General features: G+C 44.5%; 1 protein-coding gene and 1 pseudogene across 1 annotated transcript in view; both read left to right on the top strand.

Annotated features, from left to right (window-relative positions):
• The window catches only part of LOC120930266 (E3 ubiquitin-protein ligase Jade-2-like), a 1253604-nt gene that overhangs the window by 535425 nt on the left and 697767 nt on the right, over positions 1 to 20412 (top strand). The window lies entirely within an intron of this gene.
• LOC120933962 lies at positions 5479 to 5587 on the top strand (annotated as a pseudogene).

The following is a 20412-nucleotide window of genomic DNA, read 5'->3' as shown; positions in this document are numbered from 1 at the left end:
AGTCTGTCATGACCAAATGGACTCCTGAAGCAGAAACAGCTTTTCAGGTTTAAAACAGGCCTTATGTAGTCAGCCAGTTTTAAATTTGCCTGATTTTTCACGGGACTTCGTGGTTCAGACAGATGCGTCAAATGTGGGGTTAGGAGCTGTACTGTCCCAGATTATCAAGGGGGAGGAACACCCTGTTATGTACCTCAGCCGAAAGTTGAAGGCCCATGAGGAGAATTATGCCACCATTGAGAAAGAGTGCTTGGCGGTGAAATGGGCTTTGGATTCTCTCCGGTACTACCTTGTGGGTAGACAGTTTGAACTGGTGACGGATCATGCCCCATTGAAGTGGATGGCACAAACAAAGAGACCAATAGGAGAATAAATAGGTGGTTCCTGGCCCTCCAGGAATTTAGTTTTGTGGTAACGCATCGCCCCGGTGCTAAAATGGGGAATGCAGATGGGTTGTCCCGAGTGCATGCCTGCCTGGCAACCTGTGTCCCAACCCTAGGGTTGAAACAAGAGGGGGGGTATGTGACAGGAAGTCAGGTAAATCTGTGGGTGTTATTACAGACGGGAGATACATTTCTGCCTTGTTTAGACAATACACCAATCAGCCCTCAAAATTTCCACTCGCCTACTAGCATTTGGCGAGTGGATTTAAGCTGGGGGCGAGTGATGACAGGGCGGCATGACCACCAATCTCCCTCCAATCTGTGCCTTCACTTAGAGTCCCGATGAGATTGGCGGCCGAAGAGGAAAGGTGCATGCTCGGGAAAAGTAGTCTGGTGAGCCATGCACAGGCAGAGCAGTACACAGGTGCTCTACTTACAATTCTCATTAAGCCATGGGACCCAACAGTATGACCTCTCTGAGCCTGCCCCCCTCTCCCGGGCCCGACCAATGTAGCTGGATCGCAGAAAGTAATGAGTGAGGTGGAGGATTGCAAAAATTACCACTCTGGTGCAGCGCTCACTGAAAGTTGCCCTGACATGATAGCGACAGTCTTCTAGTTTGTGCAGTTTTCTTCTCCTTGTGCTCTATGTAAGTGTCCAACAGTTTAGCCTGAGCACTGTGAACAGACTGGTCTCAATGTGTGCTGTGCGCTGTCAGTGTGCGCTGTGTTATGGTGTCAATGGCTGTGCAGTTGTGTGGTTCTCAGCAATGGATTGTACTCCCCCCCCCCCCCCGCTGTGCTGCAGCTCCTCTCCTCTCTGCCAGCCTGAATAAAAGGGGAAGTGGGGACATGCAAGCGTGGAGCCGCACACACAGGCTCCTGATGATGAGATGAATGGGAGAGAGAGAGAGGATGGATGGGAGTTGCAGAGGAGACAGCAAGAGAATGGGGAAGACACCCAGTTCTAGTGCCCTGTCCCTCTGGTCTGCCCCCAGTGCCCTGTCCCTCTGGTCTGCCCCCAGTGCCCTGTCCCATTTTGTTAAAGTTGTTGTTGGTAATATTTAATTTTGTAACTTGATTCTGCATAAAACATTGTCATTCTATGAGATAATCTACGAGGGCGTGTTTACGGGTGCAATTAGGCGCAGGGCAGTGTATCAATTAGGTGGGGAAACTGGTGGCGAGTAACTCTTGAGGCCTGGCTAGTAGCTCAGGACTTGAAATTTTGAGCCCTGCACCAATAATTATCGGGTGTCAGCTGCAGAAGTAGCCAGAAAGGTTTAAGGGCGTTGGAAAACTTCAGCTGTTCAGAATGAGGCAATTAAGGCCTCTATAAGATTATTACTGATTGCTGCATCCTGAGGCTTTTTGAGTGAAGGAGAGCAGTGAACAGAAATACTTCTGAAGAGGTGAGGTGCTGTTGATTTTTCTGTGTGATAAAAATCAAAAAGACTTTGTTTTTCTGCTGTATGACCAGCAGTGTCTGCTCAGCAGTAGGCTGTGCCAGACTCCATAGATAGGTTCCTGTGTGGTGAAGGTAGACGCCCCAAGTGGCCAGGGTTTATTTTATGTTTGATTTTGTTTATGCTGTTTGGATGCTTGCAATTGTTTCCAGCAAGATGGAAGAATAAACCAAATTTTTTGTTTTCAATCGTCTTCGGCTGTTTCTACCACACACAATCGTTTTTTTTGTCTGCCCAGTACGGCGGGTAAAAGACCACAGGCCGATAAAGCGCCTGCTCAGGGACAGAGACGTCCCTGTTTTCGCAAACCCAACAAACCTGCAGACAAACCTACGTCCGCATGAAGGTTTGCCCCCACCGATCTCTCGGGTGGGGGACGTCTTTGCGAATTTGCGACCCGGTGGACATCTCAGGTCCCCGACCGGTGGGTTTGCAAAGTAGTGTCTTCAGGGTACAAGATAGAATCTATCTTGCCCACCAAACAGATTTTTTCCCTCCAACCGCCAGCTACAACCGACTCATCGGGAAGCCCTATTTGGGGCAGTTCAAGACCTGCTGAAACGCGGGGTGGTTATTCCTGTCCCAGTACAAGAACGGTTTCAGGGGTTTTACTCCAATCTGTTCATAATACCAAAGAAGGAGGGCGTTCGCCCAATTCTGGACCTCAGGGCCCTCAATTGCTTTGTGAAGGTACAAAGATTCCGGATGGAATCGGTTCCCTCTGTCGTCACTGCCCTCCAGCCGGGGGACTTTCTGGCATCCTTGGACATCAGGGATGCCTATTTACATGTCCCCATAGGCACAAAGCATCAGAGACTTCTGCACTTTGCGGTCGGGGAAGACCACTATCAATTTGTGGCTCTCCCCTTTGGCCTGGCATCGGCACCAAGGGTGTTCACCAAGGTGCTTGCTCCAATTCTCGCCCTACTAAGACAACGTGGCATCGCTATCGTAGGCTACTTGGACGACCTGCTTCTGAGGGCCGCTTCAGCCTCAGAATTAGAGGTGAGCGTGTCTATAACCTGTCAAACCCTCCAACACTTTGGTTGGGTACTGAACATTCAGAAGTCAGTAATGGTACCGACTCAAGCCTAGTTTATCTGGGGTTGATTCTGGACTCCTCAGAGGCAAGGGTTTTTTCCCTGTGGAAAAGTTGCGCACGAGTCCTGGGCCTCATGGTGGCCTACTTCGAGGCGGTACCATATGCACAATCTCACACGCGAGTGCTACAGAAGGAAATTCTGTCCAGATGGGACAAGCACCCATCATCCCTGGATTATCACATTCGGGTGAGCCACCTGTTTTTTTTGACTGGATAGTCATCACGACGGACGCCAGCCTTACCGGTTGGGGGGGAGTCTGGGGGGTTCAGGCGACCCAGGGTTTTACGGTAAATAAGGGCCCTTGCTGGTCCCCGGAGGATTCCCACTTGCCGATCAATTTCCTGGAACTCCGAGTGATCAGGATGTGCCTCTCCACATGGTCTCAGAGCCTACAGGGGCATCAAATCAGGATCCAGTCAGACAACGCCACGGCGGTGGCATATGTCAACCATCAAGGAGGAACAAGAAGCTCGGCTGCAGCGTCAGAGGTCGCTCACATCCCAAGGTGGGCAGAAAGGAGCGTACCAGCCCTGTCGGTCGTATACATTCCAGGCGTGGAAAATTGGCAGGCAGACTACCTGAGTCGCAAGATGATGGACCAAGGAGAATGGTCTCTGCACCCGGATGTGCTCCAGCTCCTTTGCCAGAGATGGGATACGCCAGACGTAGATCTCCTGGCATCCCGACTCAATCGTAAAATATTGAGGTTTGTGGCCAGGTCAAGAGACCCATGGGCAGACACGACAGATGCGTTAGTGGCACCGTGGAGTCAGTACCGGCTAATCTATGCCTTCCCTCCTCTAAAGCTCCTTCCTCATCTGCTTCGCAGAGTGGAGGCAGAGGGGATTCCTATGATCCTAATTGCTCCGGATTGGCCTTGTTGTCCTTGGTACGTTAGAGAGGACCTGCTGTCACAAGGTCCCATACTGCATCCTGCTTTACAGTCGCTGGCTTTAACGGCATGGCTATTGAAAGCCAGGTACTAAGAGACCGGGGCCTATCGGATTCTGTGATTCCTACCATGAGGAAGGCTAGGAAGTTGTCCTCTAGGAGGATTTACCATTGAACTTGAAAAGCTTACTTAGCCCTTTGCGAGGAAATAAAGTGGAATCCACTGACTTATTTGGTGTCCTGCCGTTCTTACAGCGCGGGGTGGACCAAAAGCTTGCTTTTAAGCACGATTTAAGGGGCAGATATCTGCCCTGGCGGCTCACTCTCTAGTGAGAACATTTGTACAGGGGGTTCGGCATGTGGCCCCTCCGGTCCGTCCTCCGCTACCTCCCTGGGACTTGAATTTGGTCCTTGCGGTGCTTCAGAAACCACCGTTTGAAGAGATCAGGGAGATTCCCTTGTTGACACTTTCTCAGAAGGTGGTCTTTTTGGTGGTGGTCACGTCAGTTAGAGGGGTTTCTGAGCTGGCTGCCTTGTCGTGCAAGGCTTCCTATCTGATCTTCCACAAGGATAAGGTTGTGCTGCGTCCGCAGCTTTCCTTTCTACCTAAGGTCGTCTTGGCCTTCCATCTCAATGAAGACATTGTACTTCCATCCTTGTGTCCTCATCCGTCGCACCCTAGAGAAGTGGCATTACATTCCCTGGACATTGTCCGAGCTCTGAGAGTATACTTATCTGCTACTGCCCCATTCCGGAGGTCAGACTCACTGTTTGTTTCGGTGGCTGGTCCCAAAAAAGGCCTAGCGGTCTCGTCGACCACCATCTCAAGGTGGATCCGACAGATAGTGATTCAGGCTTACGCCATAAGGGGTCGGACGCCCCCTTTCCTGTCACGGCGCATTCGACCAGGGCGATAGGGGCCTCTTGGGCTTTCCAACATCAAGCATCTGTTTCCCAGGTGTGTAAGGCGGCGACCTGGTCGTCCGTTCACACTTTCACTAAATTCTACAAGGTTTATGTGAGTGCATCTTCGGATGCTTTTTTCGGCCACAAAGTTTTGCAGGCAGCTGTTTAAGAGTTGCAACTCCTCAGTTGAGGAGCTCTGTTGTTTTTGGGTGAAGTTTAATTATATGCTGTTCCCACCCCTCGTTTTTATTTTTTTTTACACTGCTTTGGGACGTCCCACTTTGTCAAGATTAAGGCTGTGTCCGTCCATGAACAAAAGAGAAAATAGGATTTTATACTCACCGTTCATGGACGGACACAGCACCCTACCCTCCTTTTATGTCTGTACTGCTTTTTGACGAACTGATCTGCGAGATGTAGAGAGAGGGGTTATACCCAGAGGGCCTGCCCCCCGGGCACGGCTGTAGGGTGTTAAATGTGTTTAAACATTTACTATAAATGTCTGCCTAGTCACTCCTAAAGGAAGGCTAATATCCACTTTGTCAAGATTAAGGCTGTGTCCGTCCATGAACGATTTTACGGTGAGTATAAAATCCTATTTTTAAATCAAATGTGCCTCTCTATAATGTGATGTAAGGACCATGAGGAATTGGGTTTAGCATTTTATTTCTCATAAGTCTCAGATTCAAACTATAGCTTCAGTGTTGCATCTCATATTGGAATAACATACACCACTTCTCTGCCTTTTGGCTAAGATCAAGTATAGTATCTGTTCTTATCAATTGCCAGAGGATGCGCTGAAGCACCTCCTACATGGAGAGGGTGGATGAAAATCCAATGGCATCATTGCACCTGGAAGGATGGTTTCGGTAGGGATTCATGGATTACTACACCCTGACCAAGTCAGTGGTAGGCCATGGTCGAGTCTGAGCCGCCTGGAAGGGTGCTTCTGGTGAGGATGGGTGGCTGCACTGGGTTTTTTCCTGGGTCTTATTCCGGCCTTCTGGCTGGTGTTGGTGTAAGTGCTGTCCCTGTCAGCGATCTAGTAGGAGATCTAGTAGGAGAAGCTGGTGTAGCCCTGTAGATGAGGCGGGGTGAGGCCATGCAAATCTGCTGGGTTGATGGGGGGCCTGGAACGGCTAGTATCGGTGGAGGTTGCTATCAAGGGGGCAGCTCTCCCTGAGAAAACCTCAAAGGGCTCTCTATCTGGCAGGGATGGAGGGCTGCACTGACCTTGTCGGGGGGTTGGATAGAAACTAGAAAGCCTATGGTGTATGTGCCCCTGGTGTGGCAGTCCAGGGGTGCCAGAAGATCACTGTGAGTGAGGGTCACATTGATTTATGGCACCACGGTCACTGCACTGGAACACACTTTTTTAGCACCTGCCTCCTGGGCTGGGCCTTTTGGTCGGGACCGGAGGAATTTGTTTATTCCTGGCCGGAGGGCCTGGCCATTGTGTTGCACAATGGCCACCTTTCACTCTCCTCTCCACTTATTCCTCCCCCACTTTATTTTATTTATTCCTTTGTGTGTCACGTTTTTGTATTTTTATGTTTGTACATGGTTTTGCACTGTGTGACTGGTAGGGTGTAGGTCCTCGGGCCTGCCCTGAAAGTCTTGGGAGGGGGTAGACATGGCCTTCTGGCTTTGTTCACCCTCTCTCATGGGGTCTCCCTTCAGGGGAGCCCCACCTAGGACTTGGGTGGGTCTGTTTTGGCAGCCCCTTCAGAGAAAGGGGCCTGTCTGGTTTCGGCCAGATGAACCATAGTGTAAGTACCCTTTTCCCTGTCTGAAGCAGGTCTTGTGTACACCCGTTGCACGTTTTTGTGTCACCTCTTTATGTTTTTTTGGCAACAGGTGAAGTTTTTTTAGTGTGTTTTTAGTGTGTTTCACACGCCATGGGCTTTCGATAAAAAATGTAATTAAATTGGAATAACATATAGGTGTGTAATGGCTTCCTAGTTTTTTTTTTGCCTGTGTTTAACCACCTCAATACTGGTGGTACTTTCACCCCCTTCCTACCCAGGCCAATTTTCAGCTTTCAGCGCTCTTAAACTTTGAAGAATTAGTAATGTAACACTGTACTAAATTACATTTTTATATTTTTTTTCATACAAAATTATTTTGGTGGTATTTATTTAACCACTTAAGGACTGCTAAATATGCTGCTAAATGACCCAAGGGGTTTTTACAATTTGGCATTGCGTCGCTTTAACAGACAATTGCGCGGTCGTGTGACGTGGCTCCCAAACAAAATTTGCGTCCTTTTCTTCCCACAAATAGAGCTTTCTTTTGATGGTATTTGATCGCCTCTGCGATTTTTATTTTTTGCGCTATATACAAAAATAGAGCGACATTTTTGAAAAAAATCTATATTTTTTTACTTTTTGTTCTAAGAAAAATCAAATAAACAAAATTTTAGTCAAACATTTAGGCCAAAATGTATTCAGCCACATGTCTTTAGTAAAAAGAAAAAAAATCGCAATAAAAAAAAAATAGCTACCTAGCGGGAACAGCGACACTAATACAGCGATCAGAAAAATGATCGCTTAGTGACACTGGCAATAGGGAGTGAAAGGGTTAACTAGGGCGGTGATCAAGGGGTTAAAACTTTATTAGGGGGGGTACGGGGGCTACCCTGAACCTAACACTAACTGCCTGTCACACTAACTATCAATGCAGTGATCAGTTCATGTATGATCACTGCATTCAGTGACACTGTGACAGGGGGGTGGGGGGGTGATCGCAAGGGGTAATGTGCCTATGTGTAGTGTGTGTCAGTGTAGTGTTGTGCAGACTCACTGTGTGATGTGATCTCTCCTCAGCGGCGGTTGAAAATACCGCAGAGAGGAGAGATCACATCACTTCCTCCTCCTGTGTTTACACAGGAGGAGGTGACACACAGGGGGAGCGCGCGGATTGGCTAAGAGCGATCCGGAGGGGGCGGACAAAAACAAACAGCCGCCCCCTCATCCCGGATCGCTCCTACAGCCATGGGAACCGCCGCATGTACCGGGGGGGTCCCGATCGGACCCCCGACCCACGTCTAGGCAGGGACGTACAGGTACGCCAATGTGCCTGTCCGTGCCATTCTGCCGACGTAAATGTACATGCACTACATTTGCACTACAAATGAAGAAAGACTGAAAATTTTGCAAATAAATAATTTTTCTTCATAAATTTTGACCAAAATCTATACTGCTACATTCCTTTGGTAAATATAGCCCAAATCAGTGTATATTATTTGGGCTGTGTGCAAGTTATACAAGGTCTACAAACCATGGTACCAGTCATTTAAAATTGATCACGCCTGATGTTCTGACTAGGGATGAGCTTCAAGTTCGAGTCGAACCCATGTTCAACTCGAACATCGTCTGTTCGGCCGGTCGCCAAATTTTGAACATTATGGGCCGTTCGCACCAAATTCGAGTGGCGCGTCACGGCCCATAATTGACTGCGGCATCGCAGTGCATTGCTGGCTGATGATTGGCCAAGCATGCACCATGACCCGCATGCTTTGGCCAATCACAGCACGCAAAAAATGGAGAGCCATAATTGGCCAAAGCCAGGGTGGCTTTGGCTAATTATGTCTCAGGGGGTTTAGTACACGCCCCACACTATATAAGGCCGCCTGCGTGACGGCCTTGTGTAGTGTGTTGTGGCGGTGGTGAAAGATAGACAGAGAGAGAGAGGGACACTGTCATTTCATTTGAGTTGGATAGAGCAGACAGGCGAGTCAGTTATGCCTTGTTTCCACTGAGCGGATCAGTCGGTTACGATACGCTATTTTGGGTGTTTCCATTATGAAAGCGTGCCATAAAACTTAACTGTACCGCACCATTCAGGGTCCTGCTTCAGATGTGGGGCCATAGAAAATGGAACGGTACGGATAGGGCGGAGCTACTGGCATCACACGATACATTCCACTGATTGGTGGACAGAAAAACATCAATGCTGACATCAAAGCAAAGCGCCAAAAAAACACCACATCACCGTTCATTCAATATAAAGGAGAAGGATGCCTGCAAACAACAGCAGGGTCTGGTTATAACAGGAACTATCTACTTTCCTAACAATTATTGGTGATAGCGTTATTCAGAGTGAGCTTGATAGATCAGTGAGAAACAAAAAGGTGTACAAAGATATTTCTCAACGCATGGCAGCCGAGGGATTTAAACGGACGTTGGATCAGTGTAGGGCAAAGCTTAAGAAGCTTAAAGGACAATATAAAAAAATTAAGAACGCCAACAGCCGTAGTGGAAACAGTGAGGCCCCGTACACACGACCGAGAAACTCGATGGGCGAAACACATCGAGTTCCTCGTCGAGTTCCTTGTTAGACTTGTCCAGGAACTCGAGAGGCTTGCTTTGCGTACAGACAACAATTTCCTCGTTCTCAAGCGCGGTGACGCTCACCACGTACGACGGAACTATAAAGGGGAGGTTTGAATTCTTTGGCGCCACCCTTGGGGCTCCTTTTGCTAATCTCGTGTTTACGCGTGTTAGTAAAAGTTTGGTGAGTGACGATTCGCGCTTTTCAGCCTTCGTGCTTTCAGATTGATCTATGCCGTTCAGTTTGTACTTGTGGGTTCGTATCTAGTCTATCGGGACGTGCGGTCAGGTCGCATTGTTTTACATTGCGGTCCTGTCCACGCGTTTTTGATTTTCAGGTCGTTCTTCATAGATCTTGCTGTTCTTGTGCGGTCTGTTTAGTGCAATTCTGATTTGTCGGTAGTTTCTAGCCTTGTAGCCATGATGTTGCAGGCACCTCGTTGTCGTCGACTTTGTGCTGAGCAAGTTATGTGTGTAGGTCTGTTTGTTTTAGACCTAGACGATGAGTCCATGAACAGGGTGAGGACGCGTTCATGGACCAAGAATTGGTTGCTCCGTAGGAACCAATTCTGTCATATGCCTTTGCTGCGGGAGCTTCAGGAAAATAATCCTGCTGATTACAGGAATTTCCTGAGGATGTCTGATCCCGTCTTTCAGCACCTGTTGGCTTTGGTATCCCCCTATATTACCAGGCAGGACACCGTTATGCGGGAGTCTATCAGTGCTGAGCAGAGGCTAGTTGCCACCCTACGTTATCTGGCAACTGGGAGAAGCCTTCAGGACTTAAAGTTCTCGACTGGCATCTCCCCCCAGGCTCTGGGCCTCATCATTCCTGACACCTGCTCTGCCATCATCCAGGTTCTGCAGGAGGAATATATGAGGGTAAGTTTTCTCCTTTAATATCCCATTTTATGTCTATAATGTATGCTAATGTATTGTAGTTATCTCCTCCTTCCCTAATTACCATGTTTGGAATATGCTGTGAATGTCCCCTTTGCCCCCATGCATGCTGTAAACTTTATTGATGCCCCTTTTTTGGCCTACATGCCTATTTCCCCTTCACTTACCTCCCCAGCATGCTATCATGGGCCCCAACATACCTAGCCTAGTCACTTCCCAATGTATTGTGTTATATCCATTGTAATGTTCCCCCCCTCCCCTCCAAAATGTGTTGTAAAGTCTATGGTCACCAATATAATATATTTTTTCTTATTTTCATTTTGTACTCCCAAACTCATCTAGCCCTCCCCTCCAAAATGTGTTGTAAAGTCTATGATCACCAATATTATATTTTTAGTATTTTTTTTTATTTTTGTACTCCCAAACTCATCTAGCCCCACCCAAAACTTGGGCACTGGCCCATCAGAGGGGGTGTTTAATGTGCTAATTGTTTAAATATATTTAGGTATAATATGCTAGTTTCAAGAAATGTTAGAAGGCTTATAATGTCTTTGTTTAATCTGCTTGCAAGGTTATGTGGATAATTTTTTTTCTTCCACAGCTTCCGTCCACGCCACAGGAGTGGCAGTCTGTGGCATTGGACATCCAGACCCGGTGGAACTTCCCCAACTGCGGTGGAGCTATCGACGGGAAGCACGTCCGCATCATGCCTCCAGCCCGTTCTGGTTCCCAGTTCTACAATTATAAGGGGTTCAACAGTATTGTGCTGATGGCGGTGGTGTCAGCACAGTACGAATTCCTTTTTGTGGATGTCGGGATGAATGGACGGATTTCGGATGGGGGAGCCTTCAGGCAGACTGAGTTCGCGCTTCGCCTTCAAGAGGAGGATCTGTCATTGCTACCGGATGACCAGAATGTTGAAGGCCTGCCGTTCGTATTTTGGGCTGATGAAGCGTTTTCCCTGGGACCCCATCTTCTGAGGCCATTCCCTCAGCATACCCTCACCCCAGAGAGGAGGGTGTTCAATTTCCGGCTGGCCAGAGCCCGGAGAGTGGTGGAGAACACCTTCTGCATAATGGCCAGCTGGTTTCGCCTTTTGCTGACGTCCTTACACATGGCGGAGTATAAGTGGAACGTCATAATCTTTGCTTGCTGCATACTACATAACTTTTTGTGGAGACAATCTTCAACCTATCTGGCCCCGGTTGGGCCCGAGGCTGCACTTTTAAACCCTGGAGAAACTTTGCCTGGCCTTGAACCTGGCCATACAGGATTGCCCCCCCAGAGTGCCCGTGAAGTCCGGGACAAATATATGGACTACTTCATGGGTAGGGGGGCCATACCATCCCAAGGCAATTTTCCATAATTTCTTTGGAAAATAAAACATTTAAATATCTTTGTGAAAAACTTGTTATGTCTCGCTTGTGTTGATTTTAGCTGTTTACTAATTTAAACTATTGTTCTACATGTCAAGTGTATTTTCCTATCAACTATCAAACATTTCCCAGGTGACCCCAAAACAAAACACATGTAAAGTTATCGGTATTTTAATCAAAACCCCACACACTTTTTTCAATATACAAATATCTTTATTTTTTCACATAATCAGGTTTTTGTACAAACAATTTCACATATGTTTAATATTTTTTTGGTCTTTTTGATTATAAAACAATATTTTATTTTTTTATTTGTTTGGTCTTTTTGATTATAAAACAATATTATATTTTTTTATTTTTTTGGTCTTTTTGATTATAAAACAATATTTTATTTTTTTATTTTTTTGGTCTTTTTGATTATAAAAATGTACAAATTTTCTTTTTATATTTTTTTTGGTCTTTTTGATTACAAAAATATACACATTTTTTTTATTTTTTTGGTCTTTTTGATTACAAAAATAATACAAATATTTTTTTATTTTTTTGGTCTTTTTGATTACAAAAATTGTACAATTTTTTTTATTTTTTTTTGGTCTTTTTGATTACAAAAATATTTTTTTTTATTTTTTTTTGGATTGTCAAAAATTTGTACCCACAAAATCACACCCTCCCCAGAACATCAATTATATTTTTAAGCTTGATTTTCACTCTTCTTGTCCTCTGGTTAATGTCTCTGTTCGCACGTTGAATGTCCTCAATCTCCTCCCTGCAGGCCTGGATATCTGAAATCATCAGATGTGCGCTGAAGCTATCAAAGCTGCCACCAGCTCCTGAAATGTGTGACCAACCCATGTATTAAAATTATGCAGGGCTACATCTAGATTAGCTGAAGCTGTGTTATATGTTACTTTACCAGATGTGGTGGCAGGCTGCGCATCATCACCATCCCTCGGGGGTGTGGCTTGGGTGCTGACTTGCTGCTCCCGTGTTGAAGCTTCATGACGCACTACGAGAATGAAGAAAATGGAAACATGATTTTAAAAGCTTATAGGCCTGAAAGAGGAATATGATTCACTTTAGACAATTTGTGGGACTACTGATGTTTATAACAACCCCTCTGGGCAGAACACAGGATTGTAGGCATTCCCAAAGATCATTACATTTCTTGTACCTTTGGTCTAGTTTTAAACATGTAAGCAAACCAAATATACACTGGATCACCTCACCTCTGTGTGAACCCCTAAATGGGTTATTAAAGGGGCCAACAATTATGCAAATGAGTCCACATGTGTCACCAACTGCTGAGCAGACTCTCCTTTTACTGTATATTTTTTATTGTTACAGTAAGAGAATTTAGTTAAGAACACTAAATTAATTCATTAATTCAATACATTAATTCCACAATTGATCTCAATTTAAATTTTAAAAAATGTCACAAGTGTCATGGTTTTGGGCACAATATTTGGTTGTAGGAGTCGTCGTTCCGAATGTACGACGACTTTGACGACAAATTATTGGGCCCAAAAACATGATACAGTACAACCTGAAAGAAAAAACACATGGCGCCTAAACAAAACACCAATAAAATTACACATGAAAATTACTTACTTCTTCTAATAACTCTCCTGATCCTGCACATTTGTTCCGGCTCCCGTTTTTTTAGGTCCGACCACCTTTTCCTTATCTGTTCTTTTGATCTTCTGACCCCAAATTTGCGATGGAAAGTCCTCCTCACCTTCTCCATTATTTCTGCCTTGACCTTGTTCGTGTACCTGTATGGGCCATGCCTCCCATCATAGTCCTCCGCTTTGAAGATGAGGACCATCTCCACCATTTCTTAAAAGCTCATATTGGTGGCCTTAAATCTCCTTCTCCTGGAGATCTCTCGTTCCGCCTTGCCTGGCTCCTGTTGTGCTACCATATTTTCTTGCATGTGCTCCCAGAGAAAAAAAAGAATGAAAAGGGGCGGGGAAAGAACTACACCGCGAACGTCGGGGGTGGGGAGACGTGCGTAGAGTCACACATGCGCGTGTATAAAGGGATACCACGTGAGTGAAAGGGGCGTTCACAGTTTGTGGAAGACGGCGGAGATAACGATCGGGTCAGACGACGGTATGTAACTACATTTTAGAGGTTATTAGTGATCGGATGAGTTTGTGACCTCTGGGAGTCCAAGACCTTGATGCGTTCCTTCCTGGATGATCCTCTCAAGTCCCAATTTTTGGCTCTAACTGCTCAGCAGTCACATCAGGCCCCACCTGTCTGTGCACAAATGGCAGCAAGCTTTCCAGTGCTGCCTTGTGGTTATTTTATTTATATTTGTAACCAAAATAAATGGTATTTTTTGAGTTTACAGTTCATACTTGTCCGTGTTTTTACTACAAAAAACAATGTAGCTTGTGAGAAGGCAGGTTATGTTTTTAAATAATTAGAAAGGTGTAATTAGAAAGGGACAGATGAGATAAGACCAAACAATAATGTTTCAATGGGGGTAACTTGACACCCAAAAACAACAATATGATTAGAAATTTTAATAAACCAAAATAAATGGAAAAATTAAGAGCAGGATTTGAAATACAGGACCAAAAAAAGGGGCGAAAGAAATTAATCCAAATAATTATGAGAACAAGAAAAAGGTTTCACAAACTTTGTCATAACTCTGTGTGAATATCAGTAGCAAAATAAAAAAAAGACTGGTGCTGTTTTGTGCCATTCTAATATTTTTTGTAAAGCGTTGCAAATAAACGATGCAATAATGTTAGCAGCGTGACGAATGTGCTATCTCCATTACAAACGCTACTTTTACCGAGGGTGTTCTCCAGTCTCCTACTTTTACGCGGGTTTCTTAGCATACACACGACCGAGTTTCTCGTCGCAAAAACAGCCCGACGAGGAACTCGTCGAGCCAAATTTGACTCCCGTCGAGAAAATAGAGAACCTGCTCTCGTTTTGGCTCGACGAGTTCCTCGACGGGTTTCTCGGCGAAAAGTGTAAACACGACCGGGTTTCTCGGCAGAATACGTCTCCCATCGAGTTTCTGGCTCGGAGAAACTCGGTCGTGTGTACGGGGCCTCAGAGTACTTGGAGGTGGTACCATGCCAAGGATGCCATTTATGGTCATAGGCCGGCAAATCAAGGCAGGGAGGGTGGTCTGGACTCTGCAACTGCAATTCTCGAATCCATGGTAGAATCCCTTTGGTGAGTGTTTTTGCTCTACTAACCATTTAAATTTTTATATATATATATATATATATATATATATATATATATATATATACACACAACCATATGTTTATTTTCAGAAACAGCTGATGGACTCTCCAATGATGCGTCAAACATTTCAGATGATGGACCTTCAATGTCTTTCAGCAGCACCAGTAGTATTTCATCAAGCCAACCACAGAGTAGAGAACCACAGAGTAGCCAACCACAGAGTACGCCCAATGCACCCGGCACAATGGAAAGACATGATGATAATAGTGAAATTTTTAATTGTGCATTTTCTTAAAGTAAATCAGCAGTGGGGCAGATGTGCATGGGGTACAGTGGTGGAAAGGATGAGAAGGGGGGTTCAGCAGTGGGGCAGAAGAGCAGTGGGGCAGATGCACAGGGGTACAGTGGTGGAAGAGATGAAAAGGGGGGTTTAGCAGTGGGGTAGAAGAGCAGTAGGGCAGATGTGCAGGGGGTACAGTGGTGGAAGAGATGAGAAGGGGGGTTTAGCAGTGGGGTAGAAGAGCAGTAGGGCAGATGTGCAGGGGGTACAGTGGTGGAAGAGATGAGAAGGGGGGTCAGCAGTGGGGCAGAAGAGCAGTGCTGTGTATTGGTGGGGCAGATGAGCAGGGGGAACAGGAGTGGGGCAGTAGATCAGTGTGGTACAGTCTAATGGGGCAGATGAGAAAGGGGCTTACAGTAGTGGTTTGACAGATGTTACCAAAAACAATATTCTGGTCTTTTGTATATTACAGGTGAAAGGAGACGGTTGCAGTTGGATCTGCGCACAGTCATGGAGGATATGCGGGCAGCAGAATAAAGGCAGCTGGAAAGAATGGAGAACCTTTCTGAGAGGCGGTTTCAGGCACTGCGTCAGGATGCACAGGAAGCTATGCGCCAGGAGGCAGAAATCGCCCGGCAGCAGATGGAGCAGTTGGCTACCTTCAACCAGGCCTTCCTCGGTGTCCTTGGTCAGCTTGTTCAAGTGCTTGGAACCCAGGTCACCACCCAGACAGTAGTGCCTTTCATGCAGCACAGGACATGTACCCATGTTTTTGTTTAAAAAAAATGTAGTTAAGTTTTTGTAAAAAATGTTTCTATATTTTTCAAATTTTTACTTTAAAGAATATATAGGAAGATGAGTTTGTTGTTGATTAAAAAACACGAGAGACTTTTTTGAGTATGTCTGATTTCATGTACAAAAAAATCACAAGATAACAGCGCTCAGAACGATCTAATGAAGGCAATCAGCAGTAAGGGTTAAAATCCAGGATATAGTGACAGCAGCGATTCAAAGAATAAATGTTAAATGTTAAAGTCCATAAATAAGAGTACAGTCAGTCCATGCAATAAAACTGTATTCTCTGGGTAAATTTCAATAGATGACCAAGGGCTGCTCTCCAAGAGTGAAGTCAACTCAGGCATACATGTAAAAAGAAAAACAGGAAAAAGCACCTCTGAGTCATCAGGTTTAATTACAGTAATTAGTGTAGATATCCAACACTTACATTAAACATTGCAGGAGCAGGGGTGCAAGTGAAGATATTTGGAGTGGAGCCAGGTCGTGCTTCAATCCTGGTGAAGAAAGTTCAGATCAGCTGGATGGGAGAGCCGACTCTGGTGGCTGTGTAGGAGCAGTGCAACGGCACAGCGCTCGTTCCGAAGGGTAGTGACGTCAGCAGGACGGTGGCTGACACGGGCCAAGACAGTACACGTGAGAGTAGTGCAAAGGCACAGCGCTCATTCCGAGGGGTAGTGACGTCAGCAGGACGGTAGCTGACAAGGGCCAAGACAATTCACTGTAGCTAATTTATTGGTAGACAAATTATGAATATTTACATGAAATTAAAATACCAGTTGCGTTACATTAACGACTTGAAAATCAATAAAATACCCCCAAAATGGGCATGCAATACCTTTGATTTGTGTCATGGTAAGTTCTCAAGATAACTTTATGTAAATGACGATGAAACAAAAGCGTATATTTCACATGCCCAACCGTTACTATACTGCAGGTAAGTAAGTTGTTAACAATGTGAAATATATTGGACGTTTGTTTTGTCAACAAAACTAGGACTACGTAAAAATAAAAATATAATAAAAAATGTACTCTTTAAGGAGAAATTACCAGTTATTGATAATGAGAACAAACCATAACTACAGGATATTCAATACTTCAATATTTCAAAATTTCTAGGGAACAACAATAGATTTGAGATAAAATCAAAAATGACATAGTTACCAATTCCAAAAATGGCTATTTCCTACTGGCAAGTGACCAGAGCTAAAATGGTTGCAGTCTTCATGCATAGTGCAAGTGTGCCCCCTCCCCATCGGAGTCAGTCCTCCCTGTATCATACTTCAGTCATTGCTTCATTCCTGCTCTTATGGGGCGCTCCTATTGATGGGGTCTTCTCTCATTCTCCCATTGAGCTTTTTTTCTCTCTCTCTCACTCTCTAATTTTATATTGATCAGAACAATAGGACCATAAAGATCATACTCAGTTCTGCCCATCTGACAACTGTCCTTAACTCATAGGCCTGTGGCACATATGGGCGTTCCTGTCAAGACGTGTCTGGTTTCTATTGGCTGACAGCTTAATAATAATTAACTTCTCTGGGCTTGGAGAACCTCAAGTAATATCACTTCCAACCACTAGGTGTCTCACCTTTATTGTGAGATAATCCATTCGTTAATATTTATATTTTTGGGGAAACTATCTCTCTCTATATATATATATGTATACATATATATATATACCTATACACATACACATTCTGGCAACTCTACATTCCATAAAATACAATTAGTATACCTTTGTATCCCACATAATATGTTCCTATATTCCTTTATAAACGTTTATTTCCCAACAACATTCTTTCCAATCATGCATAGGTTTATATCTCAATCTATGCAAAATAATTATTAATGTGGATACATGAATCATTTTGATATGTGTTTGATGAATATGTGTTACAGATTAATTCACATTTTTATGATCACCATTTGATATCTTTCATAATGTGGGTTTGCTTATCTAAGACACTTCTGTTTAAAATCATATTTCTCATATAATTCTTTCTTCTAACAAAGTTCTAACTTAACAGATATATTTCCCTCAGTCCTAATATGTCATTGACAATCCAAACATTACTTTTTATTTATTTTGTGTCGATATATATTCTTTTAATATCAAGCGTCTTTTAAGATATCTCTGACTTGTATCATATGTTTGTGAAGCTTGGACTTAATAAAGACAGTTTAATAGCTCAGCTGTGTAAATATCCTCTGCTTAGAGACTCTTCGCTGGTCAACATGGTCTATTGTGTTAGGATGGCTAAAGTCAACGTTCTTGTCCATGAAAGCTACCCCACAATGGGTATATCTACTCACTTGAAGCCAGTTTAAACACCTTGTTTGGTGAGAAAGCCATTTCATTGTTCTGTGATGAGAGTTTCCATTGTTCAGACTTTCACCCAAGCTTGTAAAAGTAAGGCCCCGTACACACGACCAAACATGTCTGCTGAAACTGGTCCGCGGACCAGTTTCAGCAGACATGTTTGGTCGTGTGTAGTTACGAGCGTACAGAATTTCAGCGTACATTTGCCCGCCGGGCCATTTTTCAGCAGACATTTATTTCCAAACTTGTTTTAAAACCGTCCGCTGAAATCCTGTCCGCGCGGACATGTTTGGTGGTTAGTACACAAAAGCAACGTACAAAAACCCCGCGCATGCTCAGACTAAAGGAGGCCACGGGAGCGCTCGTTCAGGTAAAACTCACGTTTGTTTGGGATATGGCACATTCGTCAATAGAAAGATTAATTCTAGCAATAGAACAATGAAGAAAACGACCCAATAAACAACAGTTGATGCCGTCGTTTTATTCATTTTTCTCTTGCTAGAATCAACCCGTTATCTTGCTGATGCTATTTCAACTGAGTTGTCCCATACTGAAAAGTGACATTTGTTGCTTGGGATGTAGTAAGATTTTAGCAATCTTTTATAGGCCAGACGTAGCATATTTTTTGGTGTCCTCCACATGTATATCTTATTTTATGTTTTCTTTAATGTTCATCTTAGCCACTTTTTTTATGTGTTTATAGTTATGTCACCATTTTGAATTTTGTGTTACGGAAGTTTTTATTTTTTATTTTGTTAGAATTTTTTAATTGATTTTTTTGAAGGTTGTTTCAATTGTCTACCATGTTGGCACACCAAGTGCACCCCCCCCAAAGGACTTTGTGTAATTTTTAAATGAAACATTGTATTTGTTTGGAATGTTTGATGCCTAAAATAATCCCCACAGTATAACAAACAATAGGCACGTTTTTAAATTAAACAAAAAGCCATTTATTTTGGCAAATGTGAAAAAGTAAATAAAACAGAATGGCAGCACTTGAACAGCTAGCAAAATACATGCATACTTGCATTTCAAACATGGTGAAGGATAAACTAGCAAACCTCAGGAGGCACACAAACAAAAATCAGAAGCAGCAGCACATAACCAAAGGAACCCAAGCTGTGGTAGTCCAAACAAGATGCCATTTGTGGGGATCAAATGGAAGGCAGGGAATCACCGTCTCCTCTTCCTTGCAACCTTCCCTCCAGGCTTCCTTCCAGCGGGTCTTCCCTGGCCCCTTGCAGGTGGGGATGATGTGGCAGCAGGAGGATGGTGTTCAGCAAGCCGGGCCGGGTCACATAGCCCAGTGTCTGTGGTCAGCAGCTCCCTCTCCATCCACCAAAGGGCCTGGTTGATCACGCCCTTTGCCAGTTGCTTCTGTTCCTCCGTCCCTTTGTTGAGATTGTGTACACAGAGCTCTCATGGCGCAAGTGAAGGGACAGAGGCAGGACCGTCCCGATCCAGGCCAAAAAGATATAAAGCCACTAATATGGCTTTCGACGAAATGGTGGAGTTAGTTTACATCATGCGGAGGAAGGACTATGATGGTGAATATGGGCCCTACAAAACCCCTAACCGCAGAAAGTCACACATTATGGACAAGGTGGCGAGGAGAATGAGGAAGATGTTTGGTATCACCAGGTCCTAAGAGCAACTCAGGAAGCGTTGGTCCGACTTGAAATTGAGGGAGCCACATCACATGAAGAAGATTCTCAAAATTCTGCGGAAAAGTAAGTCCATATTATTTAAGGGGGGGGGGGGGAAATGTCTTCAAGAATGTGTTGACATGTAGCTTTTGACATCTGCCTCCTTGGCCTGCTTGTACTTTTGAACACTTGTAGATACTGTAATGTGTTTATGTTAAATACCAACCTTTACCAAATATCGTGAAATAGTAACCCGCGTAATTTGACATCGTTACGCAGAAATGCAAGGTTAGTCCAGGAACAACACACCTGGACATGGCTGACTGGCCCCAAACTTTGTTTGCAAACATTGTTGAAAAGCTAAATCCGAGAATTTAAATTGAGTGAATGTGACAGCCAAACAAGATTCATTCTCAACAGTGCTAATAAAGCAGATGTTTTCCCATCTGGAAATGCAAAGTACCTGTGTCTCAACAATCAAAGTAGATTTTTATGTAGGGTCTCCGAGAATTAATGTTTTGGGGGGACATCCATGTGTGTCACTTCTTATCAAAAAAGGGGCAGGATCAGAGCTTGGCCTAGAACTCCGCCAAAAATGTAGAATTGCTGAAAGAAGAAACTAACAAAAATCATGTAAAATGTCTCGTCTAAGCAATGTGTGCGAGTTCTGCTCTACAATATCTGTGTGCTGATGAGTATACCTTTTGTTTTTTTCTTATTTGTTATAGGGGAAAGAATACGCCAGCAATTGGAGGAGGCAGAGAGGGCCAGACACCCCCAAAATCACACACCTCCGCATG

This window comes from Rana temporaria, chromosome 3 (genome assembly GCF_905171775.1).
Source record: "Rana temporaria chromosome 3, aRanTem1.1, whole genome shotgun sequence".
Classification (NCBI taxonomy): Eukaryota; Metazoa; Chordata; class Amphibia; order Anura; family Ranidae; genus Rana; species Rana temporaria.
This window is presented reverse-complemented; position numbering and strand designations above follow the sequence as displayed.